Here is a 22821-nt window from a genome sequence, read left to right as displayed (position 1 = left end):
CTAGGAGCTTTGTCCAGCCTTTGGGCTGATTCTGTGTCCCTCAGCAGGGAGACAGGCCATTGGGGTGGTTTGCCAGCCTCCCAGAGGGCTGGACCTCCTGGTGCAGGCTCCCAAGGGAGGTGTCAAAATCCCAGAGTAAGGCCTGGGGGGCGGTGCAGACCGCAGGCTGAATTAGAAGGCTGCTCTCACCTTCTGCCTTAGTGGTCACTCAGATGCAGGGACTTAAGGCAGCCTTCAGGCCTGCCTGCCAGGAAACCTTTGAACTTCTTTTATAATCTCAGGGTCACATACATTTGGAGCTTTTGGACTTGACCACAAAATGAAAGCCAGACAGCATGTCAAGCTGCTTCCGCTGGATCATTTAGAGTGGACAGCATTACAGGTTGAGCCAGAGCTGGTAGCCATCAGCCCAGGAAGGGATGTCTTGTGCAGTGACCAGAAATGGAGACACGGAGGATGGCAAAGGATCTTTACTGCCTTTGGTAACAGCTCATTCAGGTAGGGAAATATGGTCTGGCTGGAGGCTGCCACACTTCCCAAGATCTCAGCAGTCTCCTGGATCTTGAGCCACCATGTGGAACCCAGCACACTCAATGCCAGACCAACCACCATATCCCTCTGGTCAGTTTTCCTTTTAATTGCAACTTGGAGAAGGCTGAGTCCTCACTCCATCACATCCGCCCTACCAAGATGAAGGGAGGGGTTGAGGGATTCATTTGTCAACAGGTATTTATTGAGCACCTACTGTGTACCTAGTATTGTTGCAAGCACTGGGGATATAGCTGAGAAAGAAGAGATTCTTTTCTCCAAGGAGTTGCTGCTTGGGGTACCAGAGTATGAATCCGCAGTCTTCAGAAATCATCCAACCTAACAACTCCCTTTGCCAAGGGGCCCCAAGGCCCAGAGAGTGGCAGGGCCTGCTCAGAGCTACCCAAAGCATGAACTGGGTCTCCTGCTCTCTAGAACAGTGTTCATTCTGCCACCCCACACTCTTACTCAACAATCTCACAAGTCTTTATGGATCATCTACTGTGAACCCAACCTGAGGACCCAGAAGATCCAAAGATAAGGCAGGAAGTGGGCTTCAGGATTTGAATCTCAGATCTGTCATTTAACATGTGACCCTGAGTGAGTCATTTAACTTCCCGAGCCTCCTCTATCAAGTGGGATCTGACAGCAACTAGCTTGTACTAGTGAAATTGTTATAAGACTTAGGGAGAAGGTCTGTCTACCTCCCATGGCTCAAGAACAGCTATGTAAATGCTGGACGCTATTACTAGGTCATGGCAACTGGCCTGCCCTCAAGGAGTAGAGAGTCTAGATGAAAAGATAGAACATGGGCAAAGCGGTTAGAATGCTGACACCCAGATGCGTGCCATGTGTCAAATGACTGGTGCAGAGGAGGGAAAGAGAATCCCATCCTTGACTTCCTGAAGGTGATGGGGCTTGGCCTGAGCACTAATGAATGGGTAAGATTTGGATCATTCTGAGAAGGCTGACTATTTCAGCCTGGAAGGGGCCTTCGTGATCATGTCATCATTCATTTATTCTTTCACTTGTTCATTTGACAAATATTTACTGAGCAACAATTATGTGACAGGCCCTGCTCTAAACATTAGAGGGATAATGGGAAATAAGATTGGTGATGTCCCTGCCTCCATGAAGTTTATATTCTAGAACGGGAGACAGTCAACAAATTAGTAAACATATAAATTAAAAAGAGAATTTAAGGAGTAGGTTGACATAACAGAGAAAAATGGGTAGGGAGGAGCCTTCTTTAGATAGGGAGGCCAGGGGAAGTCTCTGTGATGCAGTGGGTTTTTTTGGAGGATGCAGTGACATCACTTGCTCAGGATCTACCATGGAGAGGAAAAGAAAACAGGGTATCAGGATGTCTCCTGGGTTTTTGATTGAAGCAGTAGGATGATGATACTGTGCTTTACTGAGATCCTGGGTTCTGTTTGGAGCATGCTCTGTTTGATATGCTTCTTAGATATTCAGGTCAAGAAGGACACAGGGCTGGAGACACACAAATGGGACTCATCAAAATGGGAGATTAAAAGCTATGGGTCTGGGGGGCTTCCCTGGTGGCGCAGTGGTTGAGAATCTGCCTGCCAATGCAGGGGACACGGGTTCGAGCCCTCGTCTGGGAAGATCCCACATGCTGCGGAGCAACTAGGCCCCTGAGCCACAACTACTGAGCCTGCGCGTCTGGAGCTCGTGCTCCGAAACAAGAGAGGCCGCGACAGTGAGAGGCCCACGCACCGCGATGAAGAGTGGCCCCCGCTCGCCGCAACTAGAGAAGCCCTCGCACAGAAACGAAGACCCAACACAGCCAAAAATAAATAAATTAATTAATTAATTAATTTAAAAAAAAAAAAGCTATGGGGCTGGGAGAGATCACTAGGGAGAGGACAGAGAAAGAGCAGAGGACCTAGAATCAAGCTCTGAAGACCTTTGGTATATAGAGGTCCACTGAACAGAGAGACTGAGAAATATTGGACTCTGTGGAAGGATGAAAATGAGAAGAAGGTGGTATCAGAGAAGCTGTAGCTCAGTTTCATTCCCACAGAGAAGCTGTGGCTCATTCAGTTTCATTCCCACCTCCTTGCAATGAGCCTTCCTGCCCACTAAGAGGATGGGGAGCCAAAGAATATCATGCCCGTGCTCCCCTCCAGCTCGGATCTGCATGTGACCTAGCTTTCTCCAAGCAGGTACACTAACTCACAGTTTGGAAGACGGGACATAGCATGTATCTGTTGCACCTCCTGGCAAGCATGGCCATGGGGGCATTTGGTGTTTTGGAACCGTTGTGGCAGAGGGTCCTGGGAGTCCCTAACTTTGTGAGTGTTGAGAGGCAGGCATGGAGCATTCCTTCAGCTGGCATGGACTACAGCAGGGGCAAAATGGACCAGTTGCAGCATCCCAGCCACGGCAGAGGCAGCAGCTCCTGTGATGGGCCAGTTCTTCGGTGTTCTCCTCAGAGGTGTTTCTGCTGGACCAGATGTGGAGGGTGACAGTCTCCAGCTGCCTCTCCAACCTTTCCAATGCTTTTATAAGCACTGGACTCTTCTCCCTATTAAACCTCTTTCTGCCTAAGCTAGCTAGGGTGGATTCTGTCATCTGCAGCTGATCCCCAGATGAGTCAGAAGTAAAGGGAAGAAAGTATTTAATAAAGAAGGGAGTAGTCCATTATGCCAAACACTGCAGAGAGTTTAAGGTGAGAGTAGGAAAGCTTTTGGAAAGTTATTGGCGACCTTGATGTGAACAATTTCAGTAGGAGGCAGAAGAATGAATAGGAAGTGTTGCATTGGAAAACACTCTTTTGAGAAGTCTGGCTGATAAGAGGAGCAGAGATATGATTCAATAGCTGGAGGGAAATGCAGGCTCAAGGAGGAGTTTTTAAAGACCGGAGACCTTAGAGCATTTCACCTGCTGAAGAGATACTGTAGAAAGAGACGAGATTAATCACACAGGGAAAAGAAAGGATAGTCCTTGAAGGTAAGGAAATAGGATCCAGAGTGTATGAAAAGGCTGGCCTTGGAAAAGATGAAAGAATCTTCCTCCATTATAACAACCTCTTGGCATTCAAAAGATGGAGGGCAGACCAACTTGGCCCCAGAGTTTGTGCAGGGATCTGAGAGGGATAAAATAGGAGGAAGCTAAATTGTATAGAGCCTTGAATGCCAACCCTTGAATTTAGACTTCCTCCTGCAGACACTGGGTTTTGGGGCCAGATGCTTCCAGCCGGAGAAAATATCCGAGGAAGACCCAAATCAAGTCCACAGAAAGGAAAACCATCATCAGCCTAACTAACTGGGTACATTGCCAGTTGTTGAGCTGGCATCAGAACTGGGGTAGTGTTTTGAACTAAGAGCAGTATGATGGATAGAGCACCGATTTTAGGTTCAGATGGATCTGGGTTAGAATCCTACCCCTTAATAGATGTGAGACTTTGGGGAAGCTATTCAACTTTTCTGAGCTTCCTCTCTAAAATCGGAAGAATAATCATCCCCCTTGGAATGGATACTGTAAAGATTAGATGCTATTACATACCTTGCCTAGTACATAGGAAGTGCTTAATGAATTGTAGCTGCTGAATCAGAATTCCTGGAAGAGGGGCCTGGAATCTGCATTTTTAATAAGTTCTGGGAGGTTATTCAAGTGTTGGTCCCTGGGATCTTCAAAAAAGCTTGTCTTGGGCTTTTCCTATGACCTGGAAGATAGTAGGAGCTCAATAAGTATTTTGTTGAATGATTAGATAGATAGGGGAGAAGGAAAAGAAGGAGAAGAAAGATGATGTCTTAGTCTGTTTAGGCTGCTATAACAAAATACCACTTATAAACAACAGAAATTTATTTCTCACAGTTTTGGAGGCTGCAAAGTCCAAAATCAAGGCACCAACATGGTCTGGTGAGGGCCCTTTCCTGGTTCATAGCCGCTGCCATTTTACTGCCATTTAAAAGGTGGAAGGAGCTAGGGATGTCTCTGGACCCTCTTTTATGGAGCACTAATCCCATTCATGAGGGCTCCACCCTCAAGACTTAAGCCCCTCCCAAAGGCCCCACCTCCTAATATCATCATCTTTGGAGGTTAGGATTTCAAAATATGAATGTGGTGGTGCCACAAACATTTAGACCATGATAAGTAGGTAGGTAAGTAAATAGATAGATAGACAGACAGACAGACAGATAGGGATGACAGAACAAACATAGATAGGTAAATAGAACTGGCTGCAAAAATTTACCATCTCAATTTGAAACATTAACATTTAGAACCTTCTTTATGAGACCTTGCCACTCTCCTGTAAATAACAAGGCCATAGTACATGAGTCATTTCCCTCTTTGGAGAAAAAACCCAGGGGAGGACCCCATAATCACACAAAATCCAACACCAGGCAAAGCCAAATGAGCCACAGACTAACTGCACACAGACTTGTTATCTACTAATAGGACAGTCAGGGTTTTCAGTGACATCCTTGCAAAGCTGATCTGTTTGAAACAAACATTTCATCTGGAAGCAGAACAATTCTGTTGGACCTAATTACATTGAATCCACTTCAGGATGGGATTTTACCTCTCCATCCCGAAATATGCCAGAATGCAGAACATGATCCCCCCGACCCGGGAGATTCTCTACCATGATCCCAGACCCCACCAAAGCCAGTGCTGACTCAGGCAGGAAGAATCACTTTAAAATTGGCCCCTTTGCAGGTTTTCACCAATGCCTTATCATTCACCTAATTTATTAGTGTCTGAAAACCAAGGCTTTGGAACTGTCCTAATTTCACTTCTTCCGGCCTGGCTGGCAACTCTCCTAAAGTTTAAATAAGCCAAAATTTAAGTGTGTGTGGGTGGATTGGGGGAGGGGGGCCGGAGATGATGAGGAAAGAAAGTCCAAGAAAAAAAAATTGCCTGCCTGACATTTTCTTTCAGGAGAATCGTTTGTTATGCCATTAAAGCTCCCTCCCTCATCATTCTTGGTGAATGTCAGTTTGAATATTCAGCTTTTCATCAACCTTGATCTCTAGTTGATGCCTCTTCCTCCCTGCAGAGCAGGAATTTTGAAAGGTTAGAGGCAAAGAGCCTCAAAATCGTAGGCTATTAAAGGTTTGGAAGCCAGACTGCATTTCCTCCAACTTCATCTCTTTGGGCAATTGGTAAGTGTCCCTGGCAGCTGAGCCTCGCTCTGTAAGATCCCCAGTGGCTACAATGGACTGTTTTGGGTCTTTTTTTCTATTTTTCAGTGAACATGACATTTTGAACCTGAAGCTGCGGTATTAATAAAGTCTGCATATGGAATGGAGATCTGAATGACCTGAAATTTACAGATTCAATTTGGGGCAGTAATTGCTCCTGCAGCTATTTTCTGCTGACTGCGTCAGAATGCCAAAGCATCTTAAGAAGGGTGGGGGACATCTTTAAGACAAGCTCAGACAAACTAGCTGGAGCCCTGTTGAGGCCTGGTATAAAGCTTCAAAATATTTTTCAGTTTTTGTTTGAGCGTGGCAGCCCAGTGTGTTAGAAATTCCACCTGGGGTTGGAATCCTAGCATGCTCATGAACTGGCTGTGTGACCTTGGGCCAGCTGCTTTAATCCCTCTGGACCTCAGTGTTCTTATCTGTAAGCTGGGTGGGAACGATGCCTGCTTCATGAGGGGAAGCGTGAGAAATACAAGCCAGACCTCATAGGATGCCTAGCCCAGGGCCCTGACACGTGGTTTCAGCTCAGTCCAAGTTCATTTCTCCCTCTCACCCTGGCCTAGGTCTCAGGGGGACGGGGTGGGGGGGGTGGGCACTGGAACAGGTTCTTCTCAGACATGCTCACCGCTCAGAGAGTTCTCTTCCCAAGGTTTTGTCCCGGCATAAATTCAACAAGCAAAGACTCCTTTGATGCTAGACAGAGGATACTCTGCGTCCTCACACTTGGTTACAGCAAGTTCAATATCAGCCCCTTACTTTACATCAAGAGAGACGAAGGCATTGGAATTTAAATTCCTTTGAGTGCTACAAGATAACAATCAACACCTGCAAGAAGAACTGATACATTAATCTTTTACAACTTAAGGGATTTTTTTTTTTTCTACACAGTAAATGAACACTGATCTATTTTTCTTCCCTGAAAAGACCTTCACATACACTGCTAAGACCTTGCTAGCATCCATCTAAACAGTGGGTATTTATTTTTAGGACACCATTATACATTTTGCTTAAGAAAAAGAAGCTCTAGAATTTCTGAAAATCTTTTTTAGGCCATGCATAAAAGTTCATGTGTGCTGCACCATGGGTTTCCCACTACCATCATACAAAAATATCCCCCCATTAGACTGTCCTCTGCCTAAAATTCCACCATTATGGATCCAGTCCTTTTGGGCTAAGCATTATCTTTCCGTTTGGCTCCTGGGGAGCTAGGGAACCTAACAGCTGCTAATGACAGTATAGCAGGAGTAAAGCTCTACTCATAAACTTAAACATGCAAAAATATGATCATATTTATTTTCCTCAACTCAAACTAATTCCAGACCCCTGAGCCCTGAATCCTCCCACAGGTTCCCCCCACCACCTGCCCATTCTTCTGTCTCTGGCCCCTCTCTCCAGGTCTTTCAGAAGTTCTGGCTTCTCATTCTAATAAGGTTTGGGTAGGAAGTGGACCCCAACTAGTAGGTGTCTACCTCATTTGCCTGATCCAATCCCCTGGGGATAGGCCCTAGGTGGCTTCACATCCTCCCTAAGATAAGCAACACTATGGTGACCATCTCAGTCCCAGTGAGGTTCTCTGGCATTTGAGAGCAGTTGGCTAGGTGCTAGGGTACACGTATGCCCAGTTTCGTTCTGCACTGCCAGATTGCCCTTTAAGACCTCTAGACTATAGAGATCATGGTTTCTGGTTCCCCGTGGCCTCCCCAACATTTGGCATAACCTGGCTTTCTTATTTTTGTCAACTTGATGCGTGTAATGTGTTTCTCATTTTGGCTTTATTTTTTCCTTTCTGTGATTACCAGTGACATTGAACATTTCTTCAGGTACTTGTTACAGCCAGGTTCCCCTTCTGTGAAATGCCTGCTGTGTCCTTTGCTCATTTTTCTATATTGTTCTTCATCTTTTTACTGTTGATTTCCACGAGTTCTGAATGTTACCTTATTGCTATCTTTTCTAACTTTTTATTCTGAAATATTTCAAACTAACAAAATTATCATAAGAGATTTCCAATTGTTGATATTGTTCCACATTTGCTTTATCTCTCTCTTTCTATGATATAAGTATAGATATAGATATATAAATATATTTTGCTGAAACATTTGAAAATAAGTTGCTGACACATTCATACACTTCACTAAGTATTTCAGTGTGAATCTCCTACAAACAAGGACATTCTCCTATATAAACCATAATAAAATTCCCCCACTCAATAAATTTAACATTTATACAACACTAATGTCTGATTTAGGGTTCATATTCAACATTCCCCATTTGTCCCAATAATTTCTGACATCATAAAAAACACCTCCCAATCTGTCATCTATTTATTAACATCATCTATGAAGATCATTTAACAAAATCTTTAATATTGATATCATCAAATGCGTTAATTGTTCTCCCTAAGAAGAGAGGTTTTGAGGGTCCCATTTAAGAAGTTTTTGGCTATCAAGTTGCAAAGATGTGTTTCAACAATTTCTCCTGTTAACTTTATAGTTTCACCCTTCAAATGTAGCTCTTAAATCTAAGTGGGGTTTACCTTTGTATAGGACAAGAAGTAGGCATTCAACATTTTTTTTCATAGAGTGAGTAAGTTTTTCCAGTGCCATCTAAAAAAACAGTCTTTTCTTCCCCCAGGTGTTTGTGGCACTCTGTCGCACACCAGGCTCCCACATCCAGGGGTCTGCTTCCAGGGTCCCTCTTCTTTCCATACATATCTATTTGCCCATTCCCGCACAGGAACTACCCATGGCTTTGCCATACGTGATCATATCTTTCTGTCTGATAAATTGTGTTCTCTCTTTTTGCTCTTATTTCTCAAACTTGACAGCTATTTGGGGACTTTTATTCTTCTACATCAATCTTAGATTATATTTTGTAAGTTCCACAAACATTCTGCCCATAGCCAGCCACTGTAATAACCTTGATACACAGCTGCCCTGACACTGAGTGGCAAAGTTACAAATGAAGGTACTATCTCTGAAAAGTCATTTCATATCATACCACAAAATGCCAACATTTATCTTGAAAACAGACAAATAAAAGCAAATGTTTGTGAAGTGGTTGTGAATCCCAATTCACAAGTGCGAATGTACAAGGAAGGACACTTTTTCTAACATTCTCAAAACTGGCCTGAATTTCTTTTTGGAGCTCTGCTGGGGTAGTAGAAACTTAATTTCAGTTAATTAATTTCATCCCACTTTCCCTGGGGTGGTATTTGAGTTCCAAAGGACTTACAGAGAACCAAGGCTTCAAAGAGCGGGGAGATTTATTACATCATCAATATCACTAAGTCAGGTAAGCATCATTAAACGTCTATTTTCCCTCTACTCCTCAGTCAATGGTCTCCAAAAGTCCCTCTCTCCTCCTCTCTCGGGCTCCTGGCGATCATCCTGTGGTTGCATGAAGGGGATTGAGAAGTGCTGTGAGACCCCATCTGCCTAGGTGCTCCACACAACCATCAGTCCTCTGGGACCTTGCCACCCCTCAAAACTCTACCAGGAAAACTGGGCACAGGTGCCCTGTACTCTCAGATCCCACAAATCTATCTGTTAGGGTCTCAGCAAGATTCATTCTCCTCTCCCTGGGACTGCCAACAGTTGCTTTTGTATTAGGATTCTCCAGAGAAATAGAACCAACAGGATGTGTGTGTGTACAGAAAGAAAAATTGATTATAAGGAATTGGCTCACATAATTTTGGAGGCTGGCAAGTCCAAAATCTGCAGGGTGGGCTGGCAGGCTGGAGAACCAGGAGAGCAGATGTTCTAGTTCAGGTCTGAAGGCTGTCTGCTTTAGAACTGGGAAGAGACTGGCAGATGAAGCCCAAAGGCAGTGTGCTGGAGAATTCTCTCTTGCTTGGGGAAGACTTGTCTTTTTATTCTGTGCAGGCCTTCACCCGACTGGATAAGCCTACCCGCATTTTGGAGGGCAATCTGTTTTACTCCAAGTCCACCGATTTAAATGTTAATCTCATCCAAAACACCCCTACAGAAACACTCAGAATAATGTTTGACCACAGATCTGGGTACTGTGGCCCAGCCAAGTTGACACATAAAATTAGACACCACACTCTCCTTGATTAATGCTATATCAATCAGTTTCCAGTCAGGTAATTCAACATAAAGTATTTATAATAGTAACGAGGTATAATTCACGTATCATAAAATTCTCCCTTTTAAAGTGTACAATTCAGTGGTTTTTAGTATATTCACAAGGTTGTGCAACCATCACCACTAACTAATTCCAGAAAATTTTCATCACCCCAAAGAGAAAACCCATACCTATTAGCAGCCAGTGAGAGGATTTAATATAGGGAATTGGCTGGATGTCTATCAGAGGACTGAAAAGGCAGAAAAAGAACACTGATGTCATGCAAACATGTAACTGCAGGCAACAGCTACCACTCCTAGGACCGGGAGAACAAAGGGAAGAGATCAGAACCCAGCACCCTGGAAGAGGGGTCTCACAGAGCTGGGACTCAAATCTCTGAGGAGGGGGCATGAGCTAATGATGCCACTGAACCACGAGAGCCCAGAGGGAAGGTCTAAGTTACCTCTGATGGGGTGTGATGGGTCGATTGTGGGATCATAGAGAAACACTGGAAACTGGACCCAACTCTGCTGCCAGGGTAATGCTGACAGCAACAGCAAATACACAGGAGTATGACCCTTCTCCATCCTCCTGTCTTCCGGTCTCCCTTTAGCGTTCCTTATTAGCAGGACCTGGCAGGGGGCTGCTGGCAACAAGGAAACTGAGTTGCAAAGTTACAGCTTCACCGTCATAAAGCAGAGTATAGAAGAGCTTTTAGGAGCGGAGAGATGACAGCTTATAACACCACATCTCTCAACTCTGCATGACCCCAGCCTAGGGAGGGGAAAGAAGACTTATCTGGAGTTTGGAGGACAGGGATGGCGGAAGTCCTGCTCTTGCCCATGATATTTTCTTCCTGTTGCAATTACTTTGGCACTATGTCCTCTCCCTGGTCCTAGGGCCTGTTAGCATGATTCCCAGAGACACCTGCGCATGGAGACTGGGCTGTTGTGATGTGGGGAGGTGAAGGATGGCAAAAGAGACTGCATTTGTGCCCAAGTGGACTGGATTATATACCGTGTGTCCTTTGAGCCACATAGCACACAGTGCCGCCTGAGACTGATGAGAGCTTCTGGCTCAGGTGATGTGGTCCTGGCACATAATCGCACTCACCCATATGCAGAACTGCACCAGTTTTAAACCTGGCATTACCTTCCTCGATGAAGTAGAGAAAGACAACAGCACCAGTCTTAGTAGATAGAACTGCACTTCTCTTCTCTTCAGTACACAAAGGTGGCACAAATGGGGGCAGTCAAGCTTCAAAAAGGTCCGCTGTGACCCTCGCTCAGACATTATCGTACACAAGTGTGAGCTTATTGCGTGGCCACCTCTGCCTGTCCCAAATAATGTTGCTCGTCTCTCCCCTCTGTGTCCTGACTTCATGGCCTCCATCTGTTTACTTTAGATAAATAAACACTGTTTGATTTACCCACGTAATGCCTGTGTCTGGGTTTTCCTTTAATCCAAGTCCACTATTGACATTTGTCTATACAGTATAGTGCTTGTGCAATTTTCCATTACCTGAAGAGCTTAAGTTTTGAAATGCAAAATGTCAGAGGGAAAAGTCTATTTTTTTCTTTGCATTTTCGCTATCATCTCCTCTCCAGAAAGAATCAGCACAGAATGGCCTAGTTGCTTCAAAGTAGGTGGTAGAGTGGGAAAGAGACGAGTCCCAGTTGCTTTTTTTTTTTTTTTTTTTTTTAAATTTGACTTTGTAATATTACATACGTTCGGTTCACAAAACAAAAATGTACAGCTACAGAGTGAGCGTCCACGTAGCCATAACCCAGGGCAAGAAATGTCGCAAGCCCCCCAGAAGTCCCCATGGGCCCCCTCGATGACACTAACATCAACCTGCCCTGCAGGTCATTGCTCTGCTGATTTCAGGGTTTGGAATGTGCCAGCTCGGCTAAACCGAAATTAGGCTTCCCGGAATCCCTGAGTTACCTGTAGAATAAGTCAGTTACAGTTGTCCGCCTCTCCTAACCCCCAATTTTTTCTTGTATAGATTTGGAAGGTAGAAGTGAAACAGCAGCTGTTACTTTCTGAAGGTCATCATGGTTAGATGTGGTGAAAGACATATGCAGGGGTCCCTCTGGACCCCAGCTCGTCCTCACTTTTCCCTGCCTGCTGAACCAAGAGCGACCCCAGCAGCAAACTCTCAGACCTGGCAGCCACACAGGGGCACTAGCCTTCTGGATTCGATTTGCTAAAATTTTGTTAAGAACTTTTGTATCTACGTTCATAAGGGGTATTTATCTAATTTTATTTTACTTTATTTTTGCAATATCTTACATAGATTTTTGGTATTAGGGTTATGCTTACTTCAAAAATTTAGTCAGACAGTGGTCCCACATTCTTTATTTTCTAAGAGATTTCATATAAGATTGGTGTTATTTTATTTCATCCTTAAATTTTTTATAGAATTTACCAGTAAAGACTTTAGAGCTCAGAGTTTTATTTCTGGGAAGTTTTGTTGTTGTTGTTGTTGTTTTAACAACAAATCAATTTTATCTAATAGATATAGGGCTATTCTGAGTTTCTGTTTCATTTTGTGACATTTCCCGTCAACTATATTTTTCAAGTTACGTGTTCATTTCATCTATGGCATTGAATATTCTGGTATAAAATTATTTATAACACCCCCTTACTAACTTTTTAATGTCTGTGGTAATAATGCTTTATTTATTCTTGATATTAGTCATTCGTCTTCTCTCTGTATTTTCATGATCACCGTAGCTACGGATTGATTTACCAATTTTGTTAATCTTTTCAAGGAAACAACTTTTGACCTTGTTAATTTTTTTTGTTATTTGATCTTTTCTATATTAATTTGTGCATTTATCTTTTTTTAATTCTACTTACTTTGGGTTTACTTTGCCTCTCTTTTTTTGTTTTCCCTTAGCTTTTAAAGGATAAACTTGGGCATTTGTTTTGGACCTTTCATCTTTTCTAATATAAGCATTTAAAGCTATACATTTCCCTCTAAACACTGGTTTAACTAAATCCACACATTTAGTTATTGTATGTTCATTTTCATGCAGTTGGAAACACTTTTTAATTTCCTTGGGATTTCTTCTTTGACCCAGGGATTATATAGAACGACATTGTTTAATTTTGAATACGTAGGTGTTTTTCTAGATGTCTTATTATTATTGATCTCTCATTTAATTCAACATTGGTCAGAGAACATACTCTGAGAGCCCCAAATTCTAAATTTAGCTCTCATTAATTCTATTCTTCCATAATACTCTTCACCATTATGTTAGCTGACTAAAGTCTTCGAGCAGATTTTTAAAAATAATATTGTGTCTGGCTTTTCTTACTGTGCTAAGTGGGAGAGCTAATCCAAATTACCTAGTCCTTCATTACCAGGCATCACTATAGTTGCTTTTACAAACATGTATCATTCAGACTAAATCAATCATTTAGCATCAAAGCTATGCCATAAATGCTTTTTGGTGGAATTTTTCTGCATGGAATAGACCAGCTCTTGAAACATGAGTCAAATAAAGTTTGGGCCAAAGGTATTTTCTCCCTCTCCTAGTACAGCCTTCAGAATCAAACTTGGGAGACCTTTTTATTAGGACTTCCGACAGGTCCCCCGAATTGGGGTTCTCTGTCTCAACCATCTTTCACTGCCTATTCAGTTTACAAGAATGTCTCTGACATTTATTAGGTGGTAATTTCTAAGGAGGAAGAAACTTCATTTCCCCTCTTCTTCTTCTATGCCTTGATCCCTGTTTAATCAACCTAAAAGACTCATTCTGGACTGCTCTCCTCCTCGACAATTAAAAACAATATTTTCTAGAAAATTCTACAATGCTCTAGCTAGTCTTCCGTTTTCCTCAAACTCCAATGTCGTTGTTTGGCAGCGAGGGTGGGAGGTGCAGGGGGGGAGCTTATTCCCCCCTCATGTCTCATTCTGCATGGAGGGGCACCATTCTTTGTAACACTTTTGGCCTCACTCAGATTGGAGCATTAGAAAAGAGAAAGTGGGCGTGTGCAGTCCAGCCTCTTCTGCACTTTCTCTTGGGCACAGGTTGCCCTAAGGAAGCACATCTTCTGTTATACTCCTCCATGAGCGAAAATTCCCAAGCCAATATTTCAGGTGGGTACATCTATCCAAATACGAGGTTAGAAAGCCCAAATATCAAGTTCAATCATAAAGGAGCTATTTTGGTGTTTATATGCCTTATTCTCTTGCCGTATTTCTCAGGACATTCGGAAACTAGGGTAGGGTAGGAAGGTGCTACTTCCGAGGCTCTCTTGAACCCAGTTGGTATGCTAACCAATTCTCTTCCTAAAGTGATCAGTCCATCCTTTGTTTAAAAAAGACAACATTCTCATATTCTCAAACCTTCCATCGAGAGCCTGTGGCTCTCCTGAAATGGCTCCTTGGTGCAGAGGCACTTGGATGTAACGCATCCACGGGGAAGTTTTTCCACCGCGTGAATCTGCTCATCATATTGTTTTTTTTCGTCACCATGGATTGTCTGGACTCTCAAAAACTTCACATGGCCCTTGAATCCATCAAAGAGTTTTAACTAAAGGAGTCTTAATTGTGACAGATAAGAAAGGTCAAAAGTGGGGAGGGGGGGGGCGGTGAAAATATGGGTAAGTTTCTCTAATGAAAGAAAAACAGTGCTCTTGAGTCTCCAGTGTGATGTGATGGAACAGACCTGAGCTCAAATTCCAGTTCTGCGACTTTGAGCAGATACTTGGCCTCTCTGAGTCCCAGACCCCTCCCTTAGGAAAACAGACAAATAATGTCCATTTAGAGGGCTGTTAAATGAGGTAACATATTGGAAAGCTTGAAATGTAATGAGTACTCAATAACGGCAGTTGCTTTTCCCTTCCAAAAAAGCCAACTGGATCAAATTTTCTTGATTATCTTAGAATGTCTTGGGGAAGATTCACAATAATACTGAAAACCAGAGAAATAGGAAGACGGGTAAAAGCAAAACAGACAAAACAAAACAACAGAGTTCAGAGAAGAAATGATTCAGTAAGGCAGCTTACATTTGTACAACTTAATGCTTTGCCAAAGGGCTCCCCTAACTGTTATTTGATTTGAACCTCGCAGTAGCTCTATGAAATTGATGGGGCAAATACTACTGGGTCCATTTGAAACATGAGGATCTAAAGTTAAGAAATCGTACATGATTGCTCATGGCTCTTCAATGTCCAATCTAGCATGTCTCTCCCATGGTACCCTCTACGTGTCACGGTTACTCTGAAATAATGACCATATGATGCCACCCGTGTGCCCATATGCGTTTCTCAGAGTGCAAATCTCACATTCATTTTCTCATTTTGTCCTCACAACAAGGATTTCTGGATGTTTTACAGATGAGGAGCCCCAAGCTTCAGAGAGGCCAAGAAGCCAGCCCCAAGTCACACAGCTAACGCAGAGGCTGTGCTCATGGATTTTAATCACACGAAGGATATCAAGGGCGATGGAGAGGTGGGTTCATGTCTGGGTTGAAAGCAGAGCAAGTGTTCTTCAGCCCGGGAGAAGGACCTTGCACAAGTGGCCCTGGCCCTCATGGTCACAGAGACTGGCACAGCCAGCACTCTGCCCAGGTCATTTAATATAATCTGCAGCAATGGTGTGATTTATTGATGGCTTTCACTCCCCACTGGGACGGCATGAAAATAATCAGATGAATAATGAGCTCGTGAAGATGGATGCAGTCTGAGCCAGCTCCCACAGAAGGGAAATATATGCTGGGGTTCTGCCTGGAGCAACGCAGGACGATGAATGTTTCTGCGCAAAGCTGGGCCTCATTTGCTCCTTTGGCAGTGAGGCACTGCTCTCTACAGACACAGAGAGGCTTAAGAGGTAATAGCACTGGCATTTCCCTGTTCCAGGAGTGGAGATGAGATGAGCAGTGATGGGCTCCAGGATGACAAAACAGCCTGAGCCTCATCCTTGGGGGATAAAAGCTGCATTTAACCCTGTGGTAGCTGGCAGGAAGGCCAGCCCCTCCGAGGTTTTCTAATGCATGGGTGCCTGCCCTACTTGAGCATGAGCCATGGGACTTCCCTGCTGGTGCAGCCATGCAGCTTTACTTATCTGTTGCTGATCACAAACCACCCCAAAACTTAGGGGCTTCGCGTAACAATCATTTTATTACTCACAATTCTGTGAGTCAGAATTTGGGTGGCTCAGGGGGAACGCTTATCTCTGCTCCCTGTTGTGTTGGCTGGAGTGGCCCACCTGGGGCTAGAGGATCCAAGGTGAGCCCACTCACATGTCTGGGGTCATGCTGTCTGTTGTCGGCTGAGGGCCTCAGTTCTCCTCCGCACAGCCTTCCTCCAACAGGACAGCCTGGACTTTTTACATGGCAGCTGGGTTCCAAGAGCAAAAGTGAAACTTGCAAGTCCACTTGAGCCTGGACTTTGGAGTCCCAGAAAGTCACTTCTACACATTCTCCTTGTCAAAGCAAGACAAGGCATGAGGCCAGCTCAGATTCAAGGGGTGGAGAAATAGACTTCATCTCTGCATGTCACTGCAAAGGGGTGTGGACACAAGAGGTATGATTCCTTGGGGGTCATTGGGAACCAGACTCTGAGTTGGAGTTTAGTGAGTGAGAAGGATATTTAGGGCCTCTCCTCCAAGGAGAGCCCTTGGGATGGTCACCTGTGGAAGGGAGGGGAAAGGACCTGGAGGGGGCAGAGGGAGATGCTGACCAGCAATCAGGTCCAAAGAGAGCCCCAGCCTATGCCACAGAAGCACTGAAGGTAAGATGGCCCTTCAGAGCTGTCCCGAGGTGGGAACGGTGGCCAGGAGTTCATACACCAAAATCAAAGGATGTGGGTGCCTTGGAAAGGGGCATGACCTTGGGCAAGGCAGTCCCTAAAGGAGCTGACCCCTGGAGGCTGCCTGCCCACAGCACTCCCCGCATCTGGGAACAGGCCCTGCACTGAAGGGGCATCAGGACAGCCTTCGTGGTGCCCACCGATGTTCTACCAGGCTTGCCTTCCCCAAGAATCTATTTTCCTCCCAGCTTCCCACCACCCAAAGGACAAGGCAAGACACCTTGGACTCCCCTGGGCCTCCCTCTCCCAATCTACCACCTTAGCATTCCCCTCCTCATTGTCCAGCATCTCCCTCCCTGTCCTACCTGGTGCCGCTCTTACCTGGATGACTGAGACAACCTCCTACCAGGTTTCCTCCCTTCTGCCCTCTCCCCTTCAAAACCAATGTTTCTGCAGCAGCCAGAGCTGTCTTTCTAAGACAGAATCGATCCCTGAGACTCTCCTGCTTAAAGCTCTTTCCTGATCCCCACAACCTCAAGACCAAACCCTGGCTTCTCGACATGGCTTCCCAAGCCCAGCACATGGCCTGGCCACGGCTCCAGCCACTTCTCCCTTCACATTCCCCTGGACCCTCGGGAGCAATGAGCACTCTCTTGTCTCTGTTTCATCTGCCTGTACACTCAGTCCTGTGTATCCCCCTTTCCTGCCTCCCTCATTCCCCCTCAGCCCACCCTTGGCTCACTCTTCAGCTAGCCCTTTGGGCTGGCAGCCTTCCCAAGGTCCCAAGCCCGCCCCAAGTGTGTCAGGTGGCCTTCCTCACATTCCTGTGGCACTTCCGCTTCCCCATTTCAGCACTCTGCACACGGGTGCAGGTATAGGTGCCCATGAAGTCTTCCTGTCTCCCCCTAGACGGTGAGCCCACCAGGGCCAGCCCCGTGTTCACTGCACCCCAATGAGGAGAGCACGGCATCATGCAGAGCTATATGCTCAGCACGTCACAGGGGCTCAGTCACGTGTTCTCTGGGTTACTTGTGATCTGATAGCTGGAGGGGTGACAAGAGGAAGGAAAAAGAGGGCTGCATCTGAGGTCCTGAATTAGACCAACCTCAGGAGATGAATGCTCTCGGGGGAGGAGGGAGAGCTGTTCTGGAAAACGGGCCTGACCTACATCCTGTGCCTGGCCAGCCTCAGCCTGCCGTGGTGAGAGCCCCATCTCAGATGCGAGGTTGACCCAGGGCCATGGGAGCCTGAAGGACGCCTGGCAACACCAGGCAAGCAGTGGAGGGCACCACTTCCCTTTAAGACAAAATCCACATCTCTACTCCCTACTGGGCTTTTCCACATTGGCAAAGCCCTCCACCTTTCCTCACAGTCTATCTTCCTCCTGCCCCAGAGAAATGCTGCCAACCCAGTGTAAGAGAACTGCCCATCATTTCTTGAGCTCTTACAATGTCCAGTGCACTCTATAGGGATTATTATCCTTGTTTTTCAGGTTAGGTAACGGAGGCTCAGAGAACTTAAGTGACTCACCCAAGGTCCCTGCAATTAGTACATGGCAAATCTGGGATTTGAAACCAAGTCCTGTGTCCTCTGAACACCTGAGGTTTTGCATGAGGCCCACAACCTGGAAGAGACAGAGCTAACGCCTCAGAAGGTACCCACAACCAAAGAGGGATGGGGCCTTGGCAAACAGATCACAAAGTTCATAGTTCTAACCTCTATGATCCACACTACCGTTCACAAACACAGGACTGGAAGGGACCTTGAAGACTATCTTGTCTAACTACTCCATTTGTATTTAATGTTATTTTGTGAGCCCTCAGGGCTACGGTTTTAAGATCCATCCATGTTTCTAAGAGAACATCTGGCCTGTTGCTTTTAAGTGCTTCCAATGCTGCATCAACTCTGGTTTACTGCCCACCGCTGCGGGGATGGACGGCCAGATTACAGCTCACTCCACAGATTCCGCCGCGCTCACCCACAGTCATGGCTCTGTCTTAAAGGAGAGAAAACCAGGGCCACGGAATGGGGAGCGGCTGGCAGCCATATTCACCTGTCATAGCCATGTCTAGTTAGCTCCCTGGCAACCCCCGGGGGAAAGGCATTTTTCTCTCCTAATTTGTGCACGTCCATTCTGGAAAGGGCTCTGAGTGACCTTGCTTGCGTATTCATACACATGAGAATCCTGGGGCTGGGGCAATCTGATAGGCTGAGGCTGGTCATGAGACCACCCTGGTTTGGGGTGGGTGAAGCCATTCCTTACCTCCCAACAGGGGACAAATATGATGGGGAAGGGACACTTAATTCTTCAAAGAGAAGAGCCGTCTTGGCAGAGAAAAACAGCAAGCGTCCACATAGGGCCTCATGGTCCCTGCCAGGCTGGGACACCAGTGCTGGTCAGAGGGGCAGGGTCCTCTGTGAGGGTGGGGCACAGTGTACTTCTCCTAAGACGCAGGGGTGAGTGCGTGGCCCTACGCTGCCCACTGAGAGGGGTGCATCTCCTGTGGTGTGCTGCCACACAGGGCAAAGAAGCCCGATCCAATGCCCCTGAGGTCCCTCTGAGGTGCTGAGCAGGGAGAAGCAGGACCCCTTGTTTACCACACACCCCTCTCCCCACCTTGGTCCCAGCCAGAGCATGGAGATGGCGAGCCTTGGCTGACACCCTCACCGAATTTGCACAGCAGCAGGCTCGGGGTGAAGAGGATCTCCAGACCCATAACGGAGATCCATTCTACTAAATGTGGAGTTCAGGCCCTGTTGCCAATGTAATCTCTCAGAACACAGAGGAAGGAGACCTTAATTCTGGTCCCCCAAAGACTGGCTGTTGAAATGGACAAGAAAGGAAATTGAGGACATATGGTCAACCCAGAACATGGCTGAAGACTAGGTCTGTGCCCACATCCCACACTCTTTCCTGTGTCCTGGGAGCACCTGAGTCTTGGCATGAAGCCCAGACCAGGCAAGCCACAGAGGCAGAGCTAATGCCTCGGAAAGTGCCCACGAACACCGAGGATGGGGATTTGGCGAATCAACCTCCAGCTTCCTTTCCCTTCTGTGGGGCAGCTCTGAGGCCGCTCTCCTGGGCCTCCCAGGGCTCCCACTGGGATTAAGCTTCCCTTGCCCACAGTGGAAACGCGGGCATGATAACACACATTCCATGAGCTCCCTTCCTTTCTTGCCTCAATTCTCCACTCCCTTGCCCATGTCTCCTGGGATCACTTTTCAAAAAATGACTTACACTCAAATCCTTCTCGCAGGTCTGTATCTGGAGGGACTCAAACTAAGATAATATGATAACCAGGAAAGTAAATATGGAAACCTGGAGATGTAATAGTAATAGAGTGGATAATCCTACTCTGGGTTTGGAGTCATATGTTCTGTGTTTAATCTGTCTCTACTAGTATATAAATATTTAATATTAAAATGAGTGTTTATAGACTTTAGGAAGGAGATCTCAGGACAAGCAGAGCTGGAAACTCTAGAAACAGGAAGATGACTCAAGAAAGATGGGAGCAGCCTTTTACAAATTCTGAGAGTACACAAATAATTCATTCCTCAGAGGCAAAAAGGACAAAGGGCAAAAGAAGCATCGTGGCAGGCAGCAACAGAGGCTCCACCCCCAGCCTGTAAAGTGGGTGTGTGGGTGTTGGGAGAATGCGCTTAGGCTTGCGAATATCCCCAGGACAATAGAAGGGGCTTTGGTAACGTAGTTCCACATGAATACGAAGAGGAAGGGACAAGCTGGTGCTTGTGGCAGAGTGGGCGGTTCACAGGTGACAGTGAGAAAGCAGAACTGCAAACCTCCCATTTTACTCCTGTCTTTCCTACCCAGGCAAAGGTTCTGGAACTTAAAAGGTGAAGACAGACTGAGTTAAGAGAAATCAACACACAACTAAAGTCGAGGCAGGCGCTGGGGCTTGACAGGGTTACAGGGCTGGTAGACCTGGTGAGGCTGAGCTTGGACTACCCAGTGGACCAATCTCCCTTCTGAGGGCAGCTGGCAAGTAGTAACTGCGGGTGGGCTGCAGGGCTCTCTCCTTAGTCCCAGCATGTTTTCCACAAAACACAGTGATGATCCTAAGCACATTGCTTGTCACAGAGAAGGCTCTAAACCAGCGGTTCTCTCCCCAGGACATCTGCAAGGTCTAGAGACCCCATTAGGTTGTCACAACTGGGTGTGTGTGGTGCTACTGACATGCAGCGGTCAGAGGCCAGGGATGAGGGTAAGCCAGGGTCAGAGGCTTAACTTCCTACAACGTGCAGGGCAGCCCTCGCCACAAAGAATTACCTGTTCCAACATGGCCATGGTGCCAAGGTTGGGAAACCCAGCTCCAGATGGATGACTGTTGAATGAGTGAGGAACAAGTGAGCGCCCACTGCATGCCCTGTGGATGTACAGATGACTAAGACGCAGCCTCTCCCGTCAGGAGTTTATACTCCAGTACAAGAGACAGAGGCAGGTGGCTGTGTAGCACAATGAAATGTGCTTTAATGGAGGGGATGGGAGAACAGAGATAAAAGAATCATCAATCCCACTAAGCAAAGGTGCCATGTGAGCTGGGCTTTGAAAGACGACGCTTGGTCAGGACACGAGGTGGAGATAAAGGGTGAACAGAGGCATTACACGTGCCTGGTGTGTTGGGGACACCACAAGTAATCCAGTGTGACTGGAGTGCAGGGTACTTAAGGAGGAACACTGGAGACCGTTGCCATGGGAGGGCGCCGATGCCATGGTGAGGCCCCTTGACTCTGTGTTACAGGCACAGGGTTAAGAAAGTTTTTAGGCAGATGGTAACATGGTCAGAATGATCTCGTTAAAATAAGAATATATTCATTATCTCTATGGTTAAAAAAATCTTCTCTCATGTAAAGAATTAGTATAACATTAATCTCATTCATAAAGCCACTTGGATGATCTCACAAAAAACACAGTGGAATATTTTGGATCCTTCTAGAGGACACCAGAACCCTCTGTCCCGTCCACCCTCATCAATCCCTCCCTTTGCCCTGCATATGTGCCAGATTTTTTAAGTGTACAATTCAATAATTCTCAGTAAATTTACAGAGTTGTGTAACCATTACCATAATCCAGTTTTAGGACATTTCTGTTACCTCAAAGAGTCCCACGTGGGCATTTGTAGTCAATCCCCATTCCTACCCCTGGCCCCAGGCAACCACTAATCTGCTTTATGTCTCTATACGTTTGCTATTTCTAGATACCTCATATAAATGGAATCGCACAATGTGTGGTCTTTTGCCTCTGGTTCCATTCGCTCAGCACCATGTTTCCAGGTTCATCACATGGCAGCATGAATCAGCAGTGTATTCTTTTTTATTGCTGAATGATACTCCAGTTGGACGCCTGTTTCAAAGACAATGGTTATAGAATGTAAGGTGGGTAGGAGGAGGAAGAAATAGAAGCCAGGGGACCAGCTAGGAGACCATGATGGTTGTTCAGGCTGGAGACAAAGGAGGCCTGAGGTGGTGGAGTGGCAGTGGGCATGGAGAGAGGAAGGGATGGAGGTTACTGGGCCTGAAGACGATCTGCTCACATGGGGCTCGATGGGGAACGTGAGAAGCCTGGGGGAGGTCTGGATTCCCACGGGGCTAAGGAAGGGGCAAGGGAGCTGACAGCACCTCTGGGCAGAGTCCTACCTGGCTGATGGGGCGGAGTCCAGTCAGCCCCGAGGACCCTCCTGGTGGCCTGCTGAGAGGCTGGCTCCTTGGGCCATTGGGATGAAGACACTGAGAACATGTCTGTCACTGTGCTGATGACACAAAGCTGTGAGGAACAGCAAATTTGGGATGACTCAATTCAAAAAAATCTTGGCAGGCTCAAATGATGGGCCATGGCAGAATCTGGGCAGCTCTATGTGGTTAAGACCTAAAACTACCAGGGGACTATGGTTTTCTGGATACATATCTGTCTTCCTGGCATGCTGTGAGCTTCGTAAGAACAAGGACAGTGCCTGGGGGGACAAGGAGGATCACGTGAAAATGACCCCAGTAGCTGGCTATGGTTTTTGGGGCCTCCTCTTCTCAGCTTCCTATGGGACCAGGAGCTCCTTTGCTCCAGCAAGAGGGTCTGTCCTGCCTGAAACTCCCACAGGTCCCCAGGTCCCCACGTGAAAGGTGACTGCTTTCCTGGACCACTCCTCTAGTGTCCCTCCATCGGACTAACAAGCCCAGCATGCCTCTCCATGGGATGTTGAAAAGATGGGGACCTCATGTCTCTCCTTGCGGATCTTTACTTTGTGTGTTTCTCCCAATA

At 46.1% G+C, this 22821-nt stretch overlaps 1 long non-coding RNA gene across 1 annotated transcript in view; it reads right to left on the bottom strand.

The window, feature by feature from the left end:
• The window catches only part of LOC132359259 (uncharacterized), a 57544-nt gene extending 35231 nt beyond the window's left edge, over positions 1 to 22313 (bottom strand). Inside the window, exons 1-2 of the long non-coding RNA XR_009500782.1 lie at positions 22206 to 22313; positions 21771 to 21912 (exon numbers count right to left, since the gene is read on the bottom strand). This is a non-coding gene — a long non-coding RNA (uncharacterized LOC132359259). The remainder of the gene's footprint in view (positions 1 to 21770; positions 21913 to 22205) is intronic.
• Between the last annotated feature and the right edge of the window lie 508 nt (positions 22314 to 22821).

The sequence above is a fragment of the Balaenoptera ricei genome, chromosome 2, assembly GCF_028023285.1.
Source record: "Balaenoptera ricei isolate mBalRic1 chromosome 2, mBalRic1.hap2, whole genome shotgun sequence".
NCBI lineage: Eukaryota > Metazoa > Chordata > Mammalia > Artiodactyla > Balaenopteridae > Balaenoptera > Balaenoptera ricei.
This window is presented reverse-complemented; position numbering and strand designations above follow the sequence as displayed.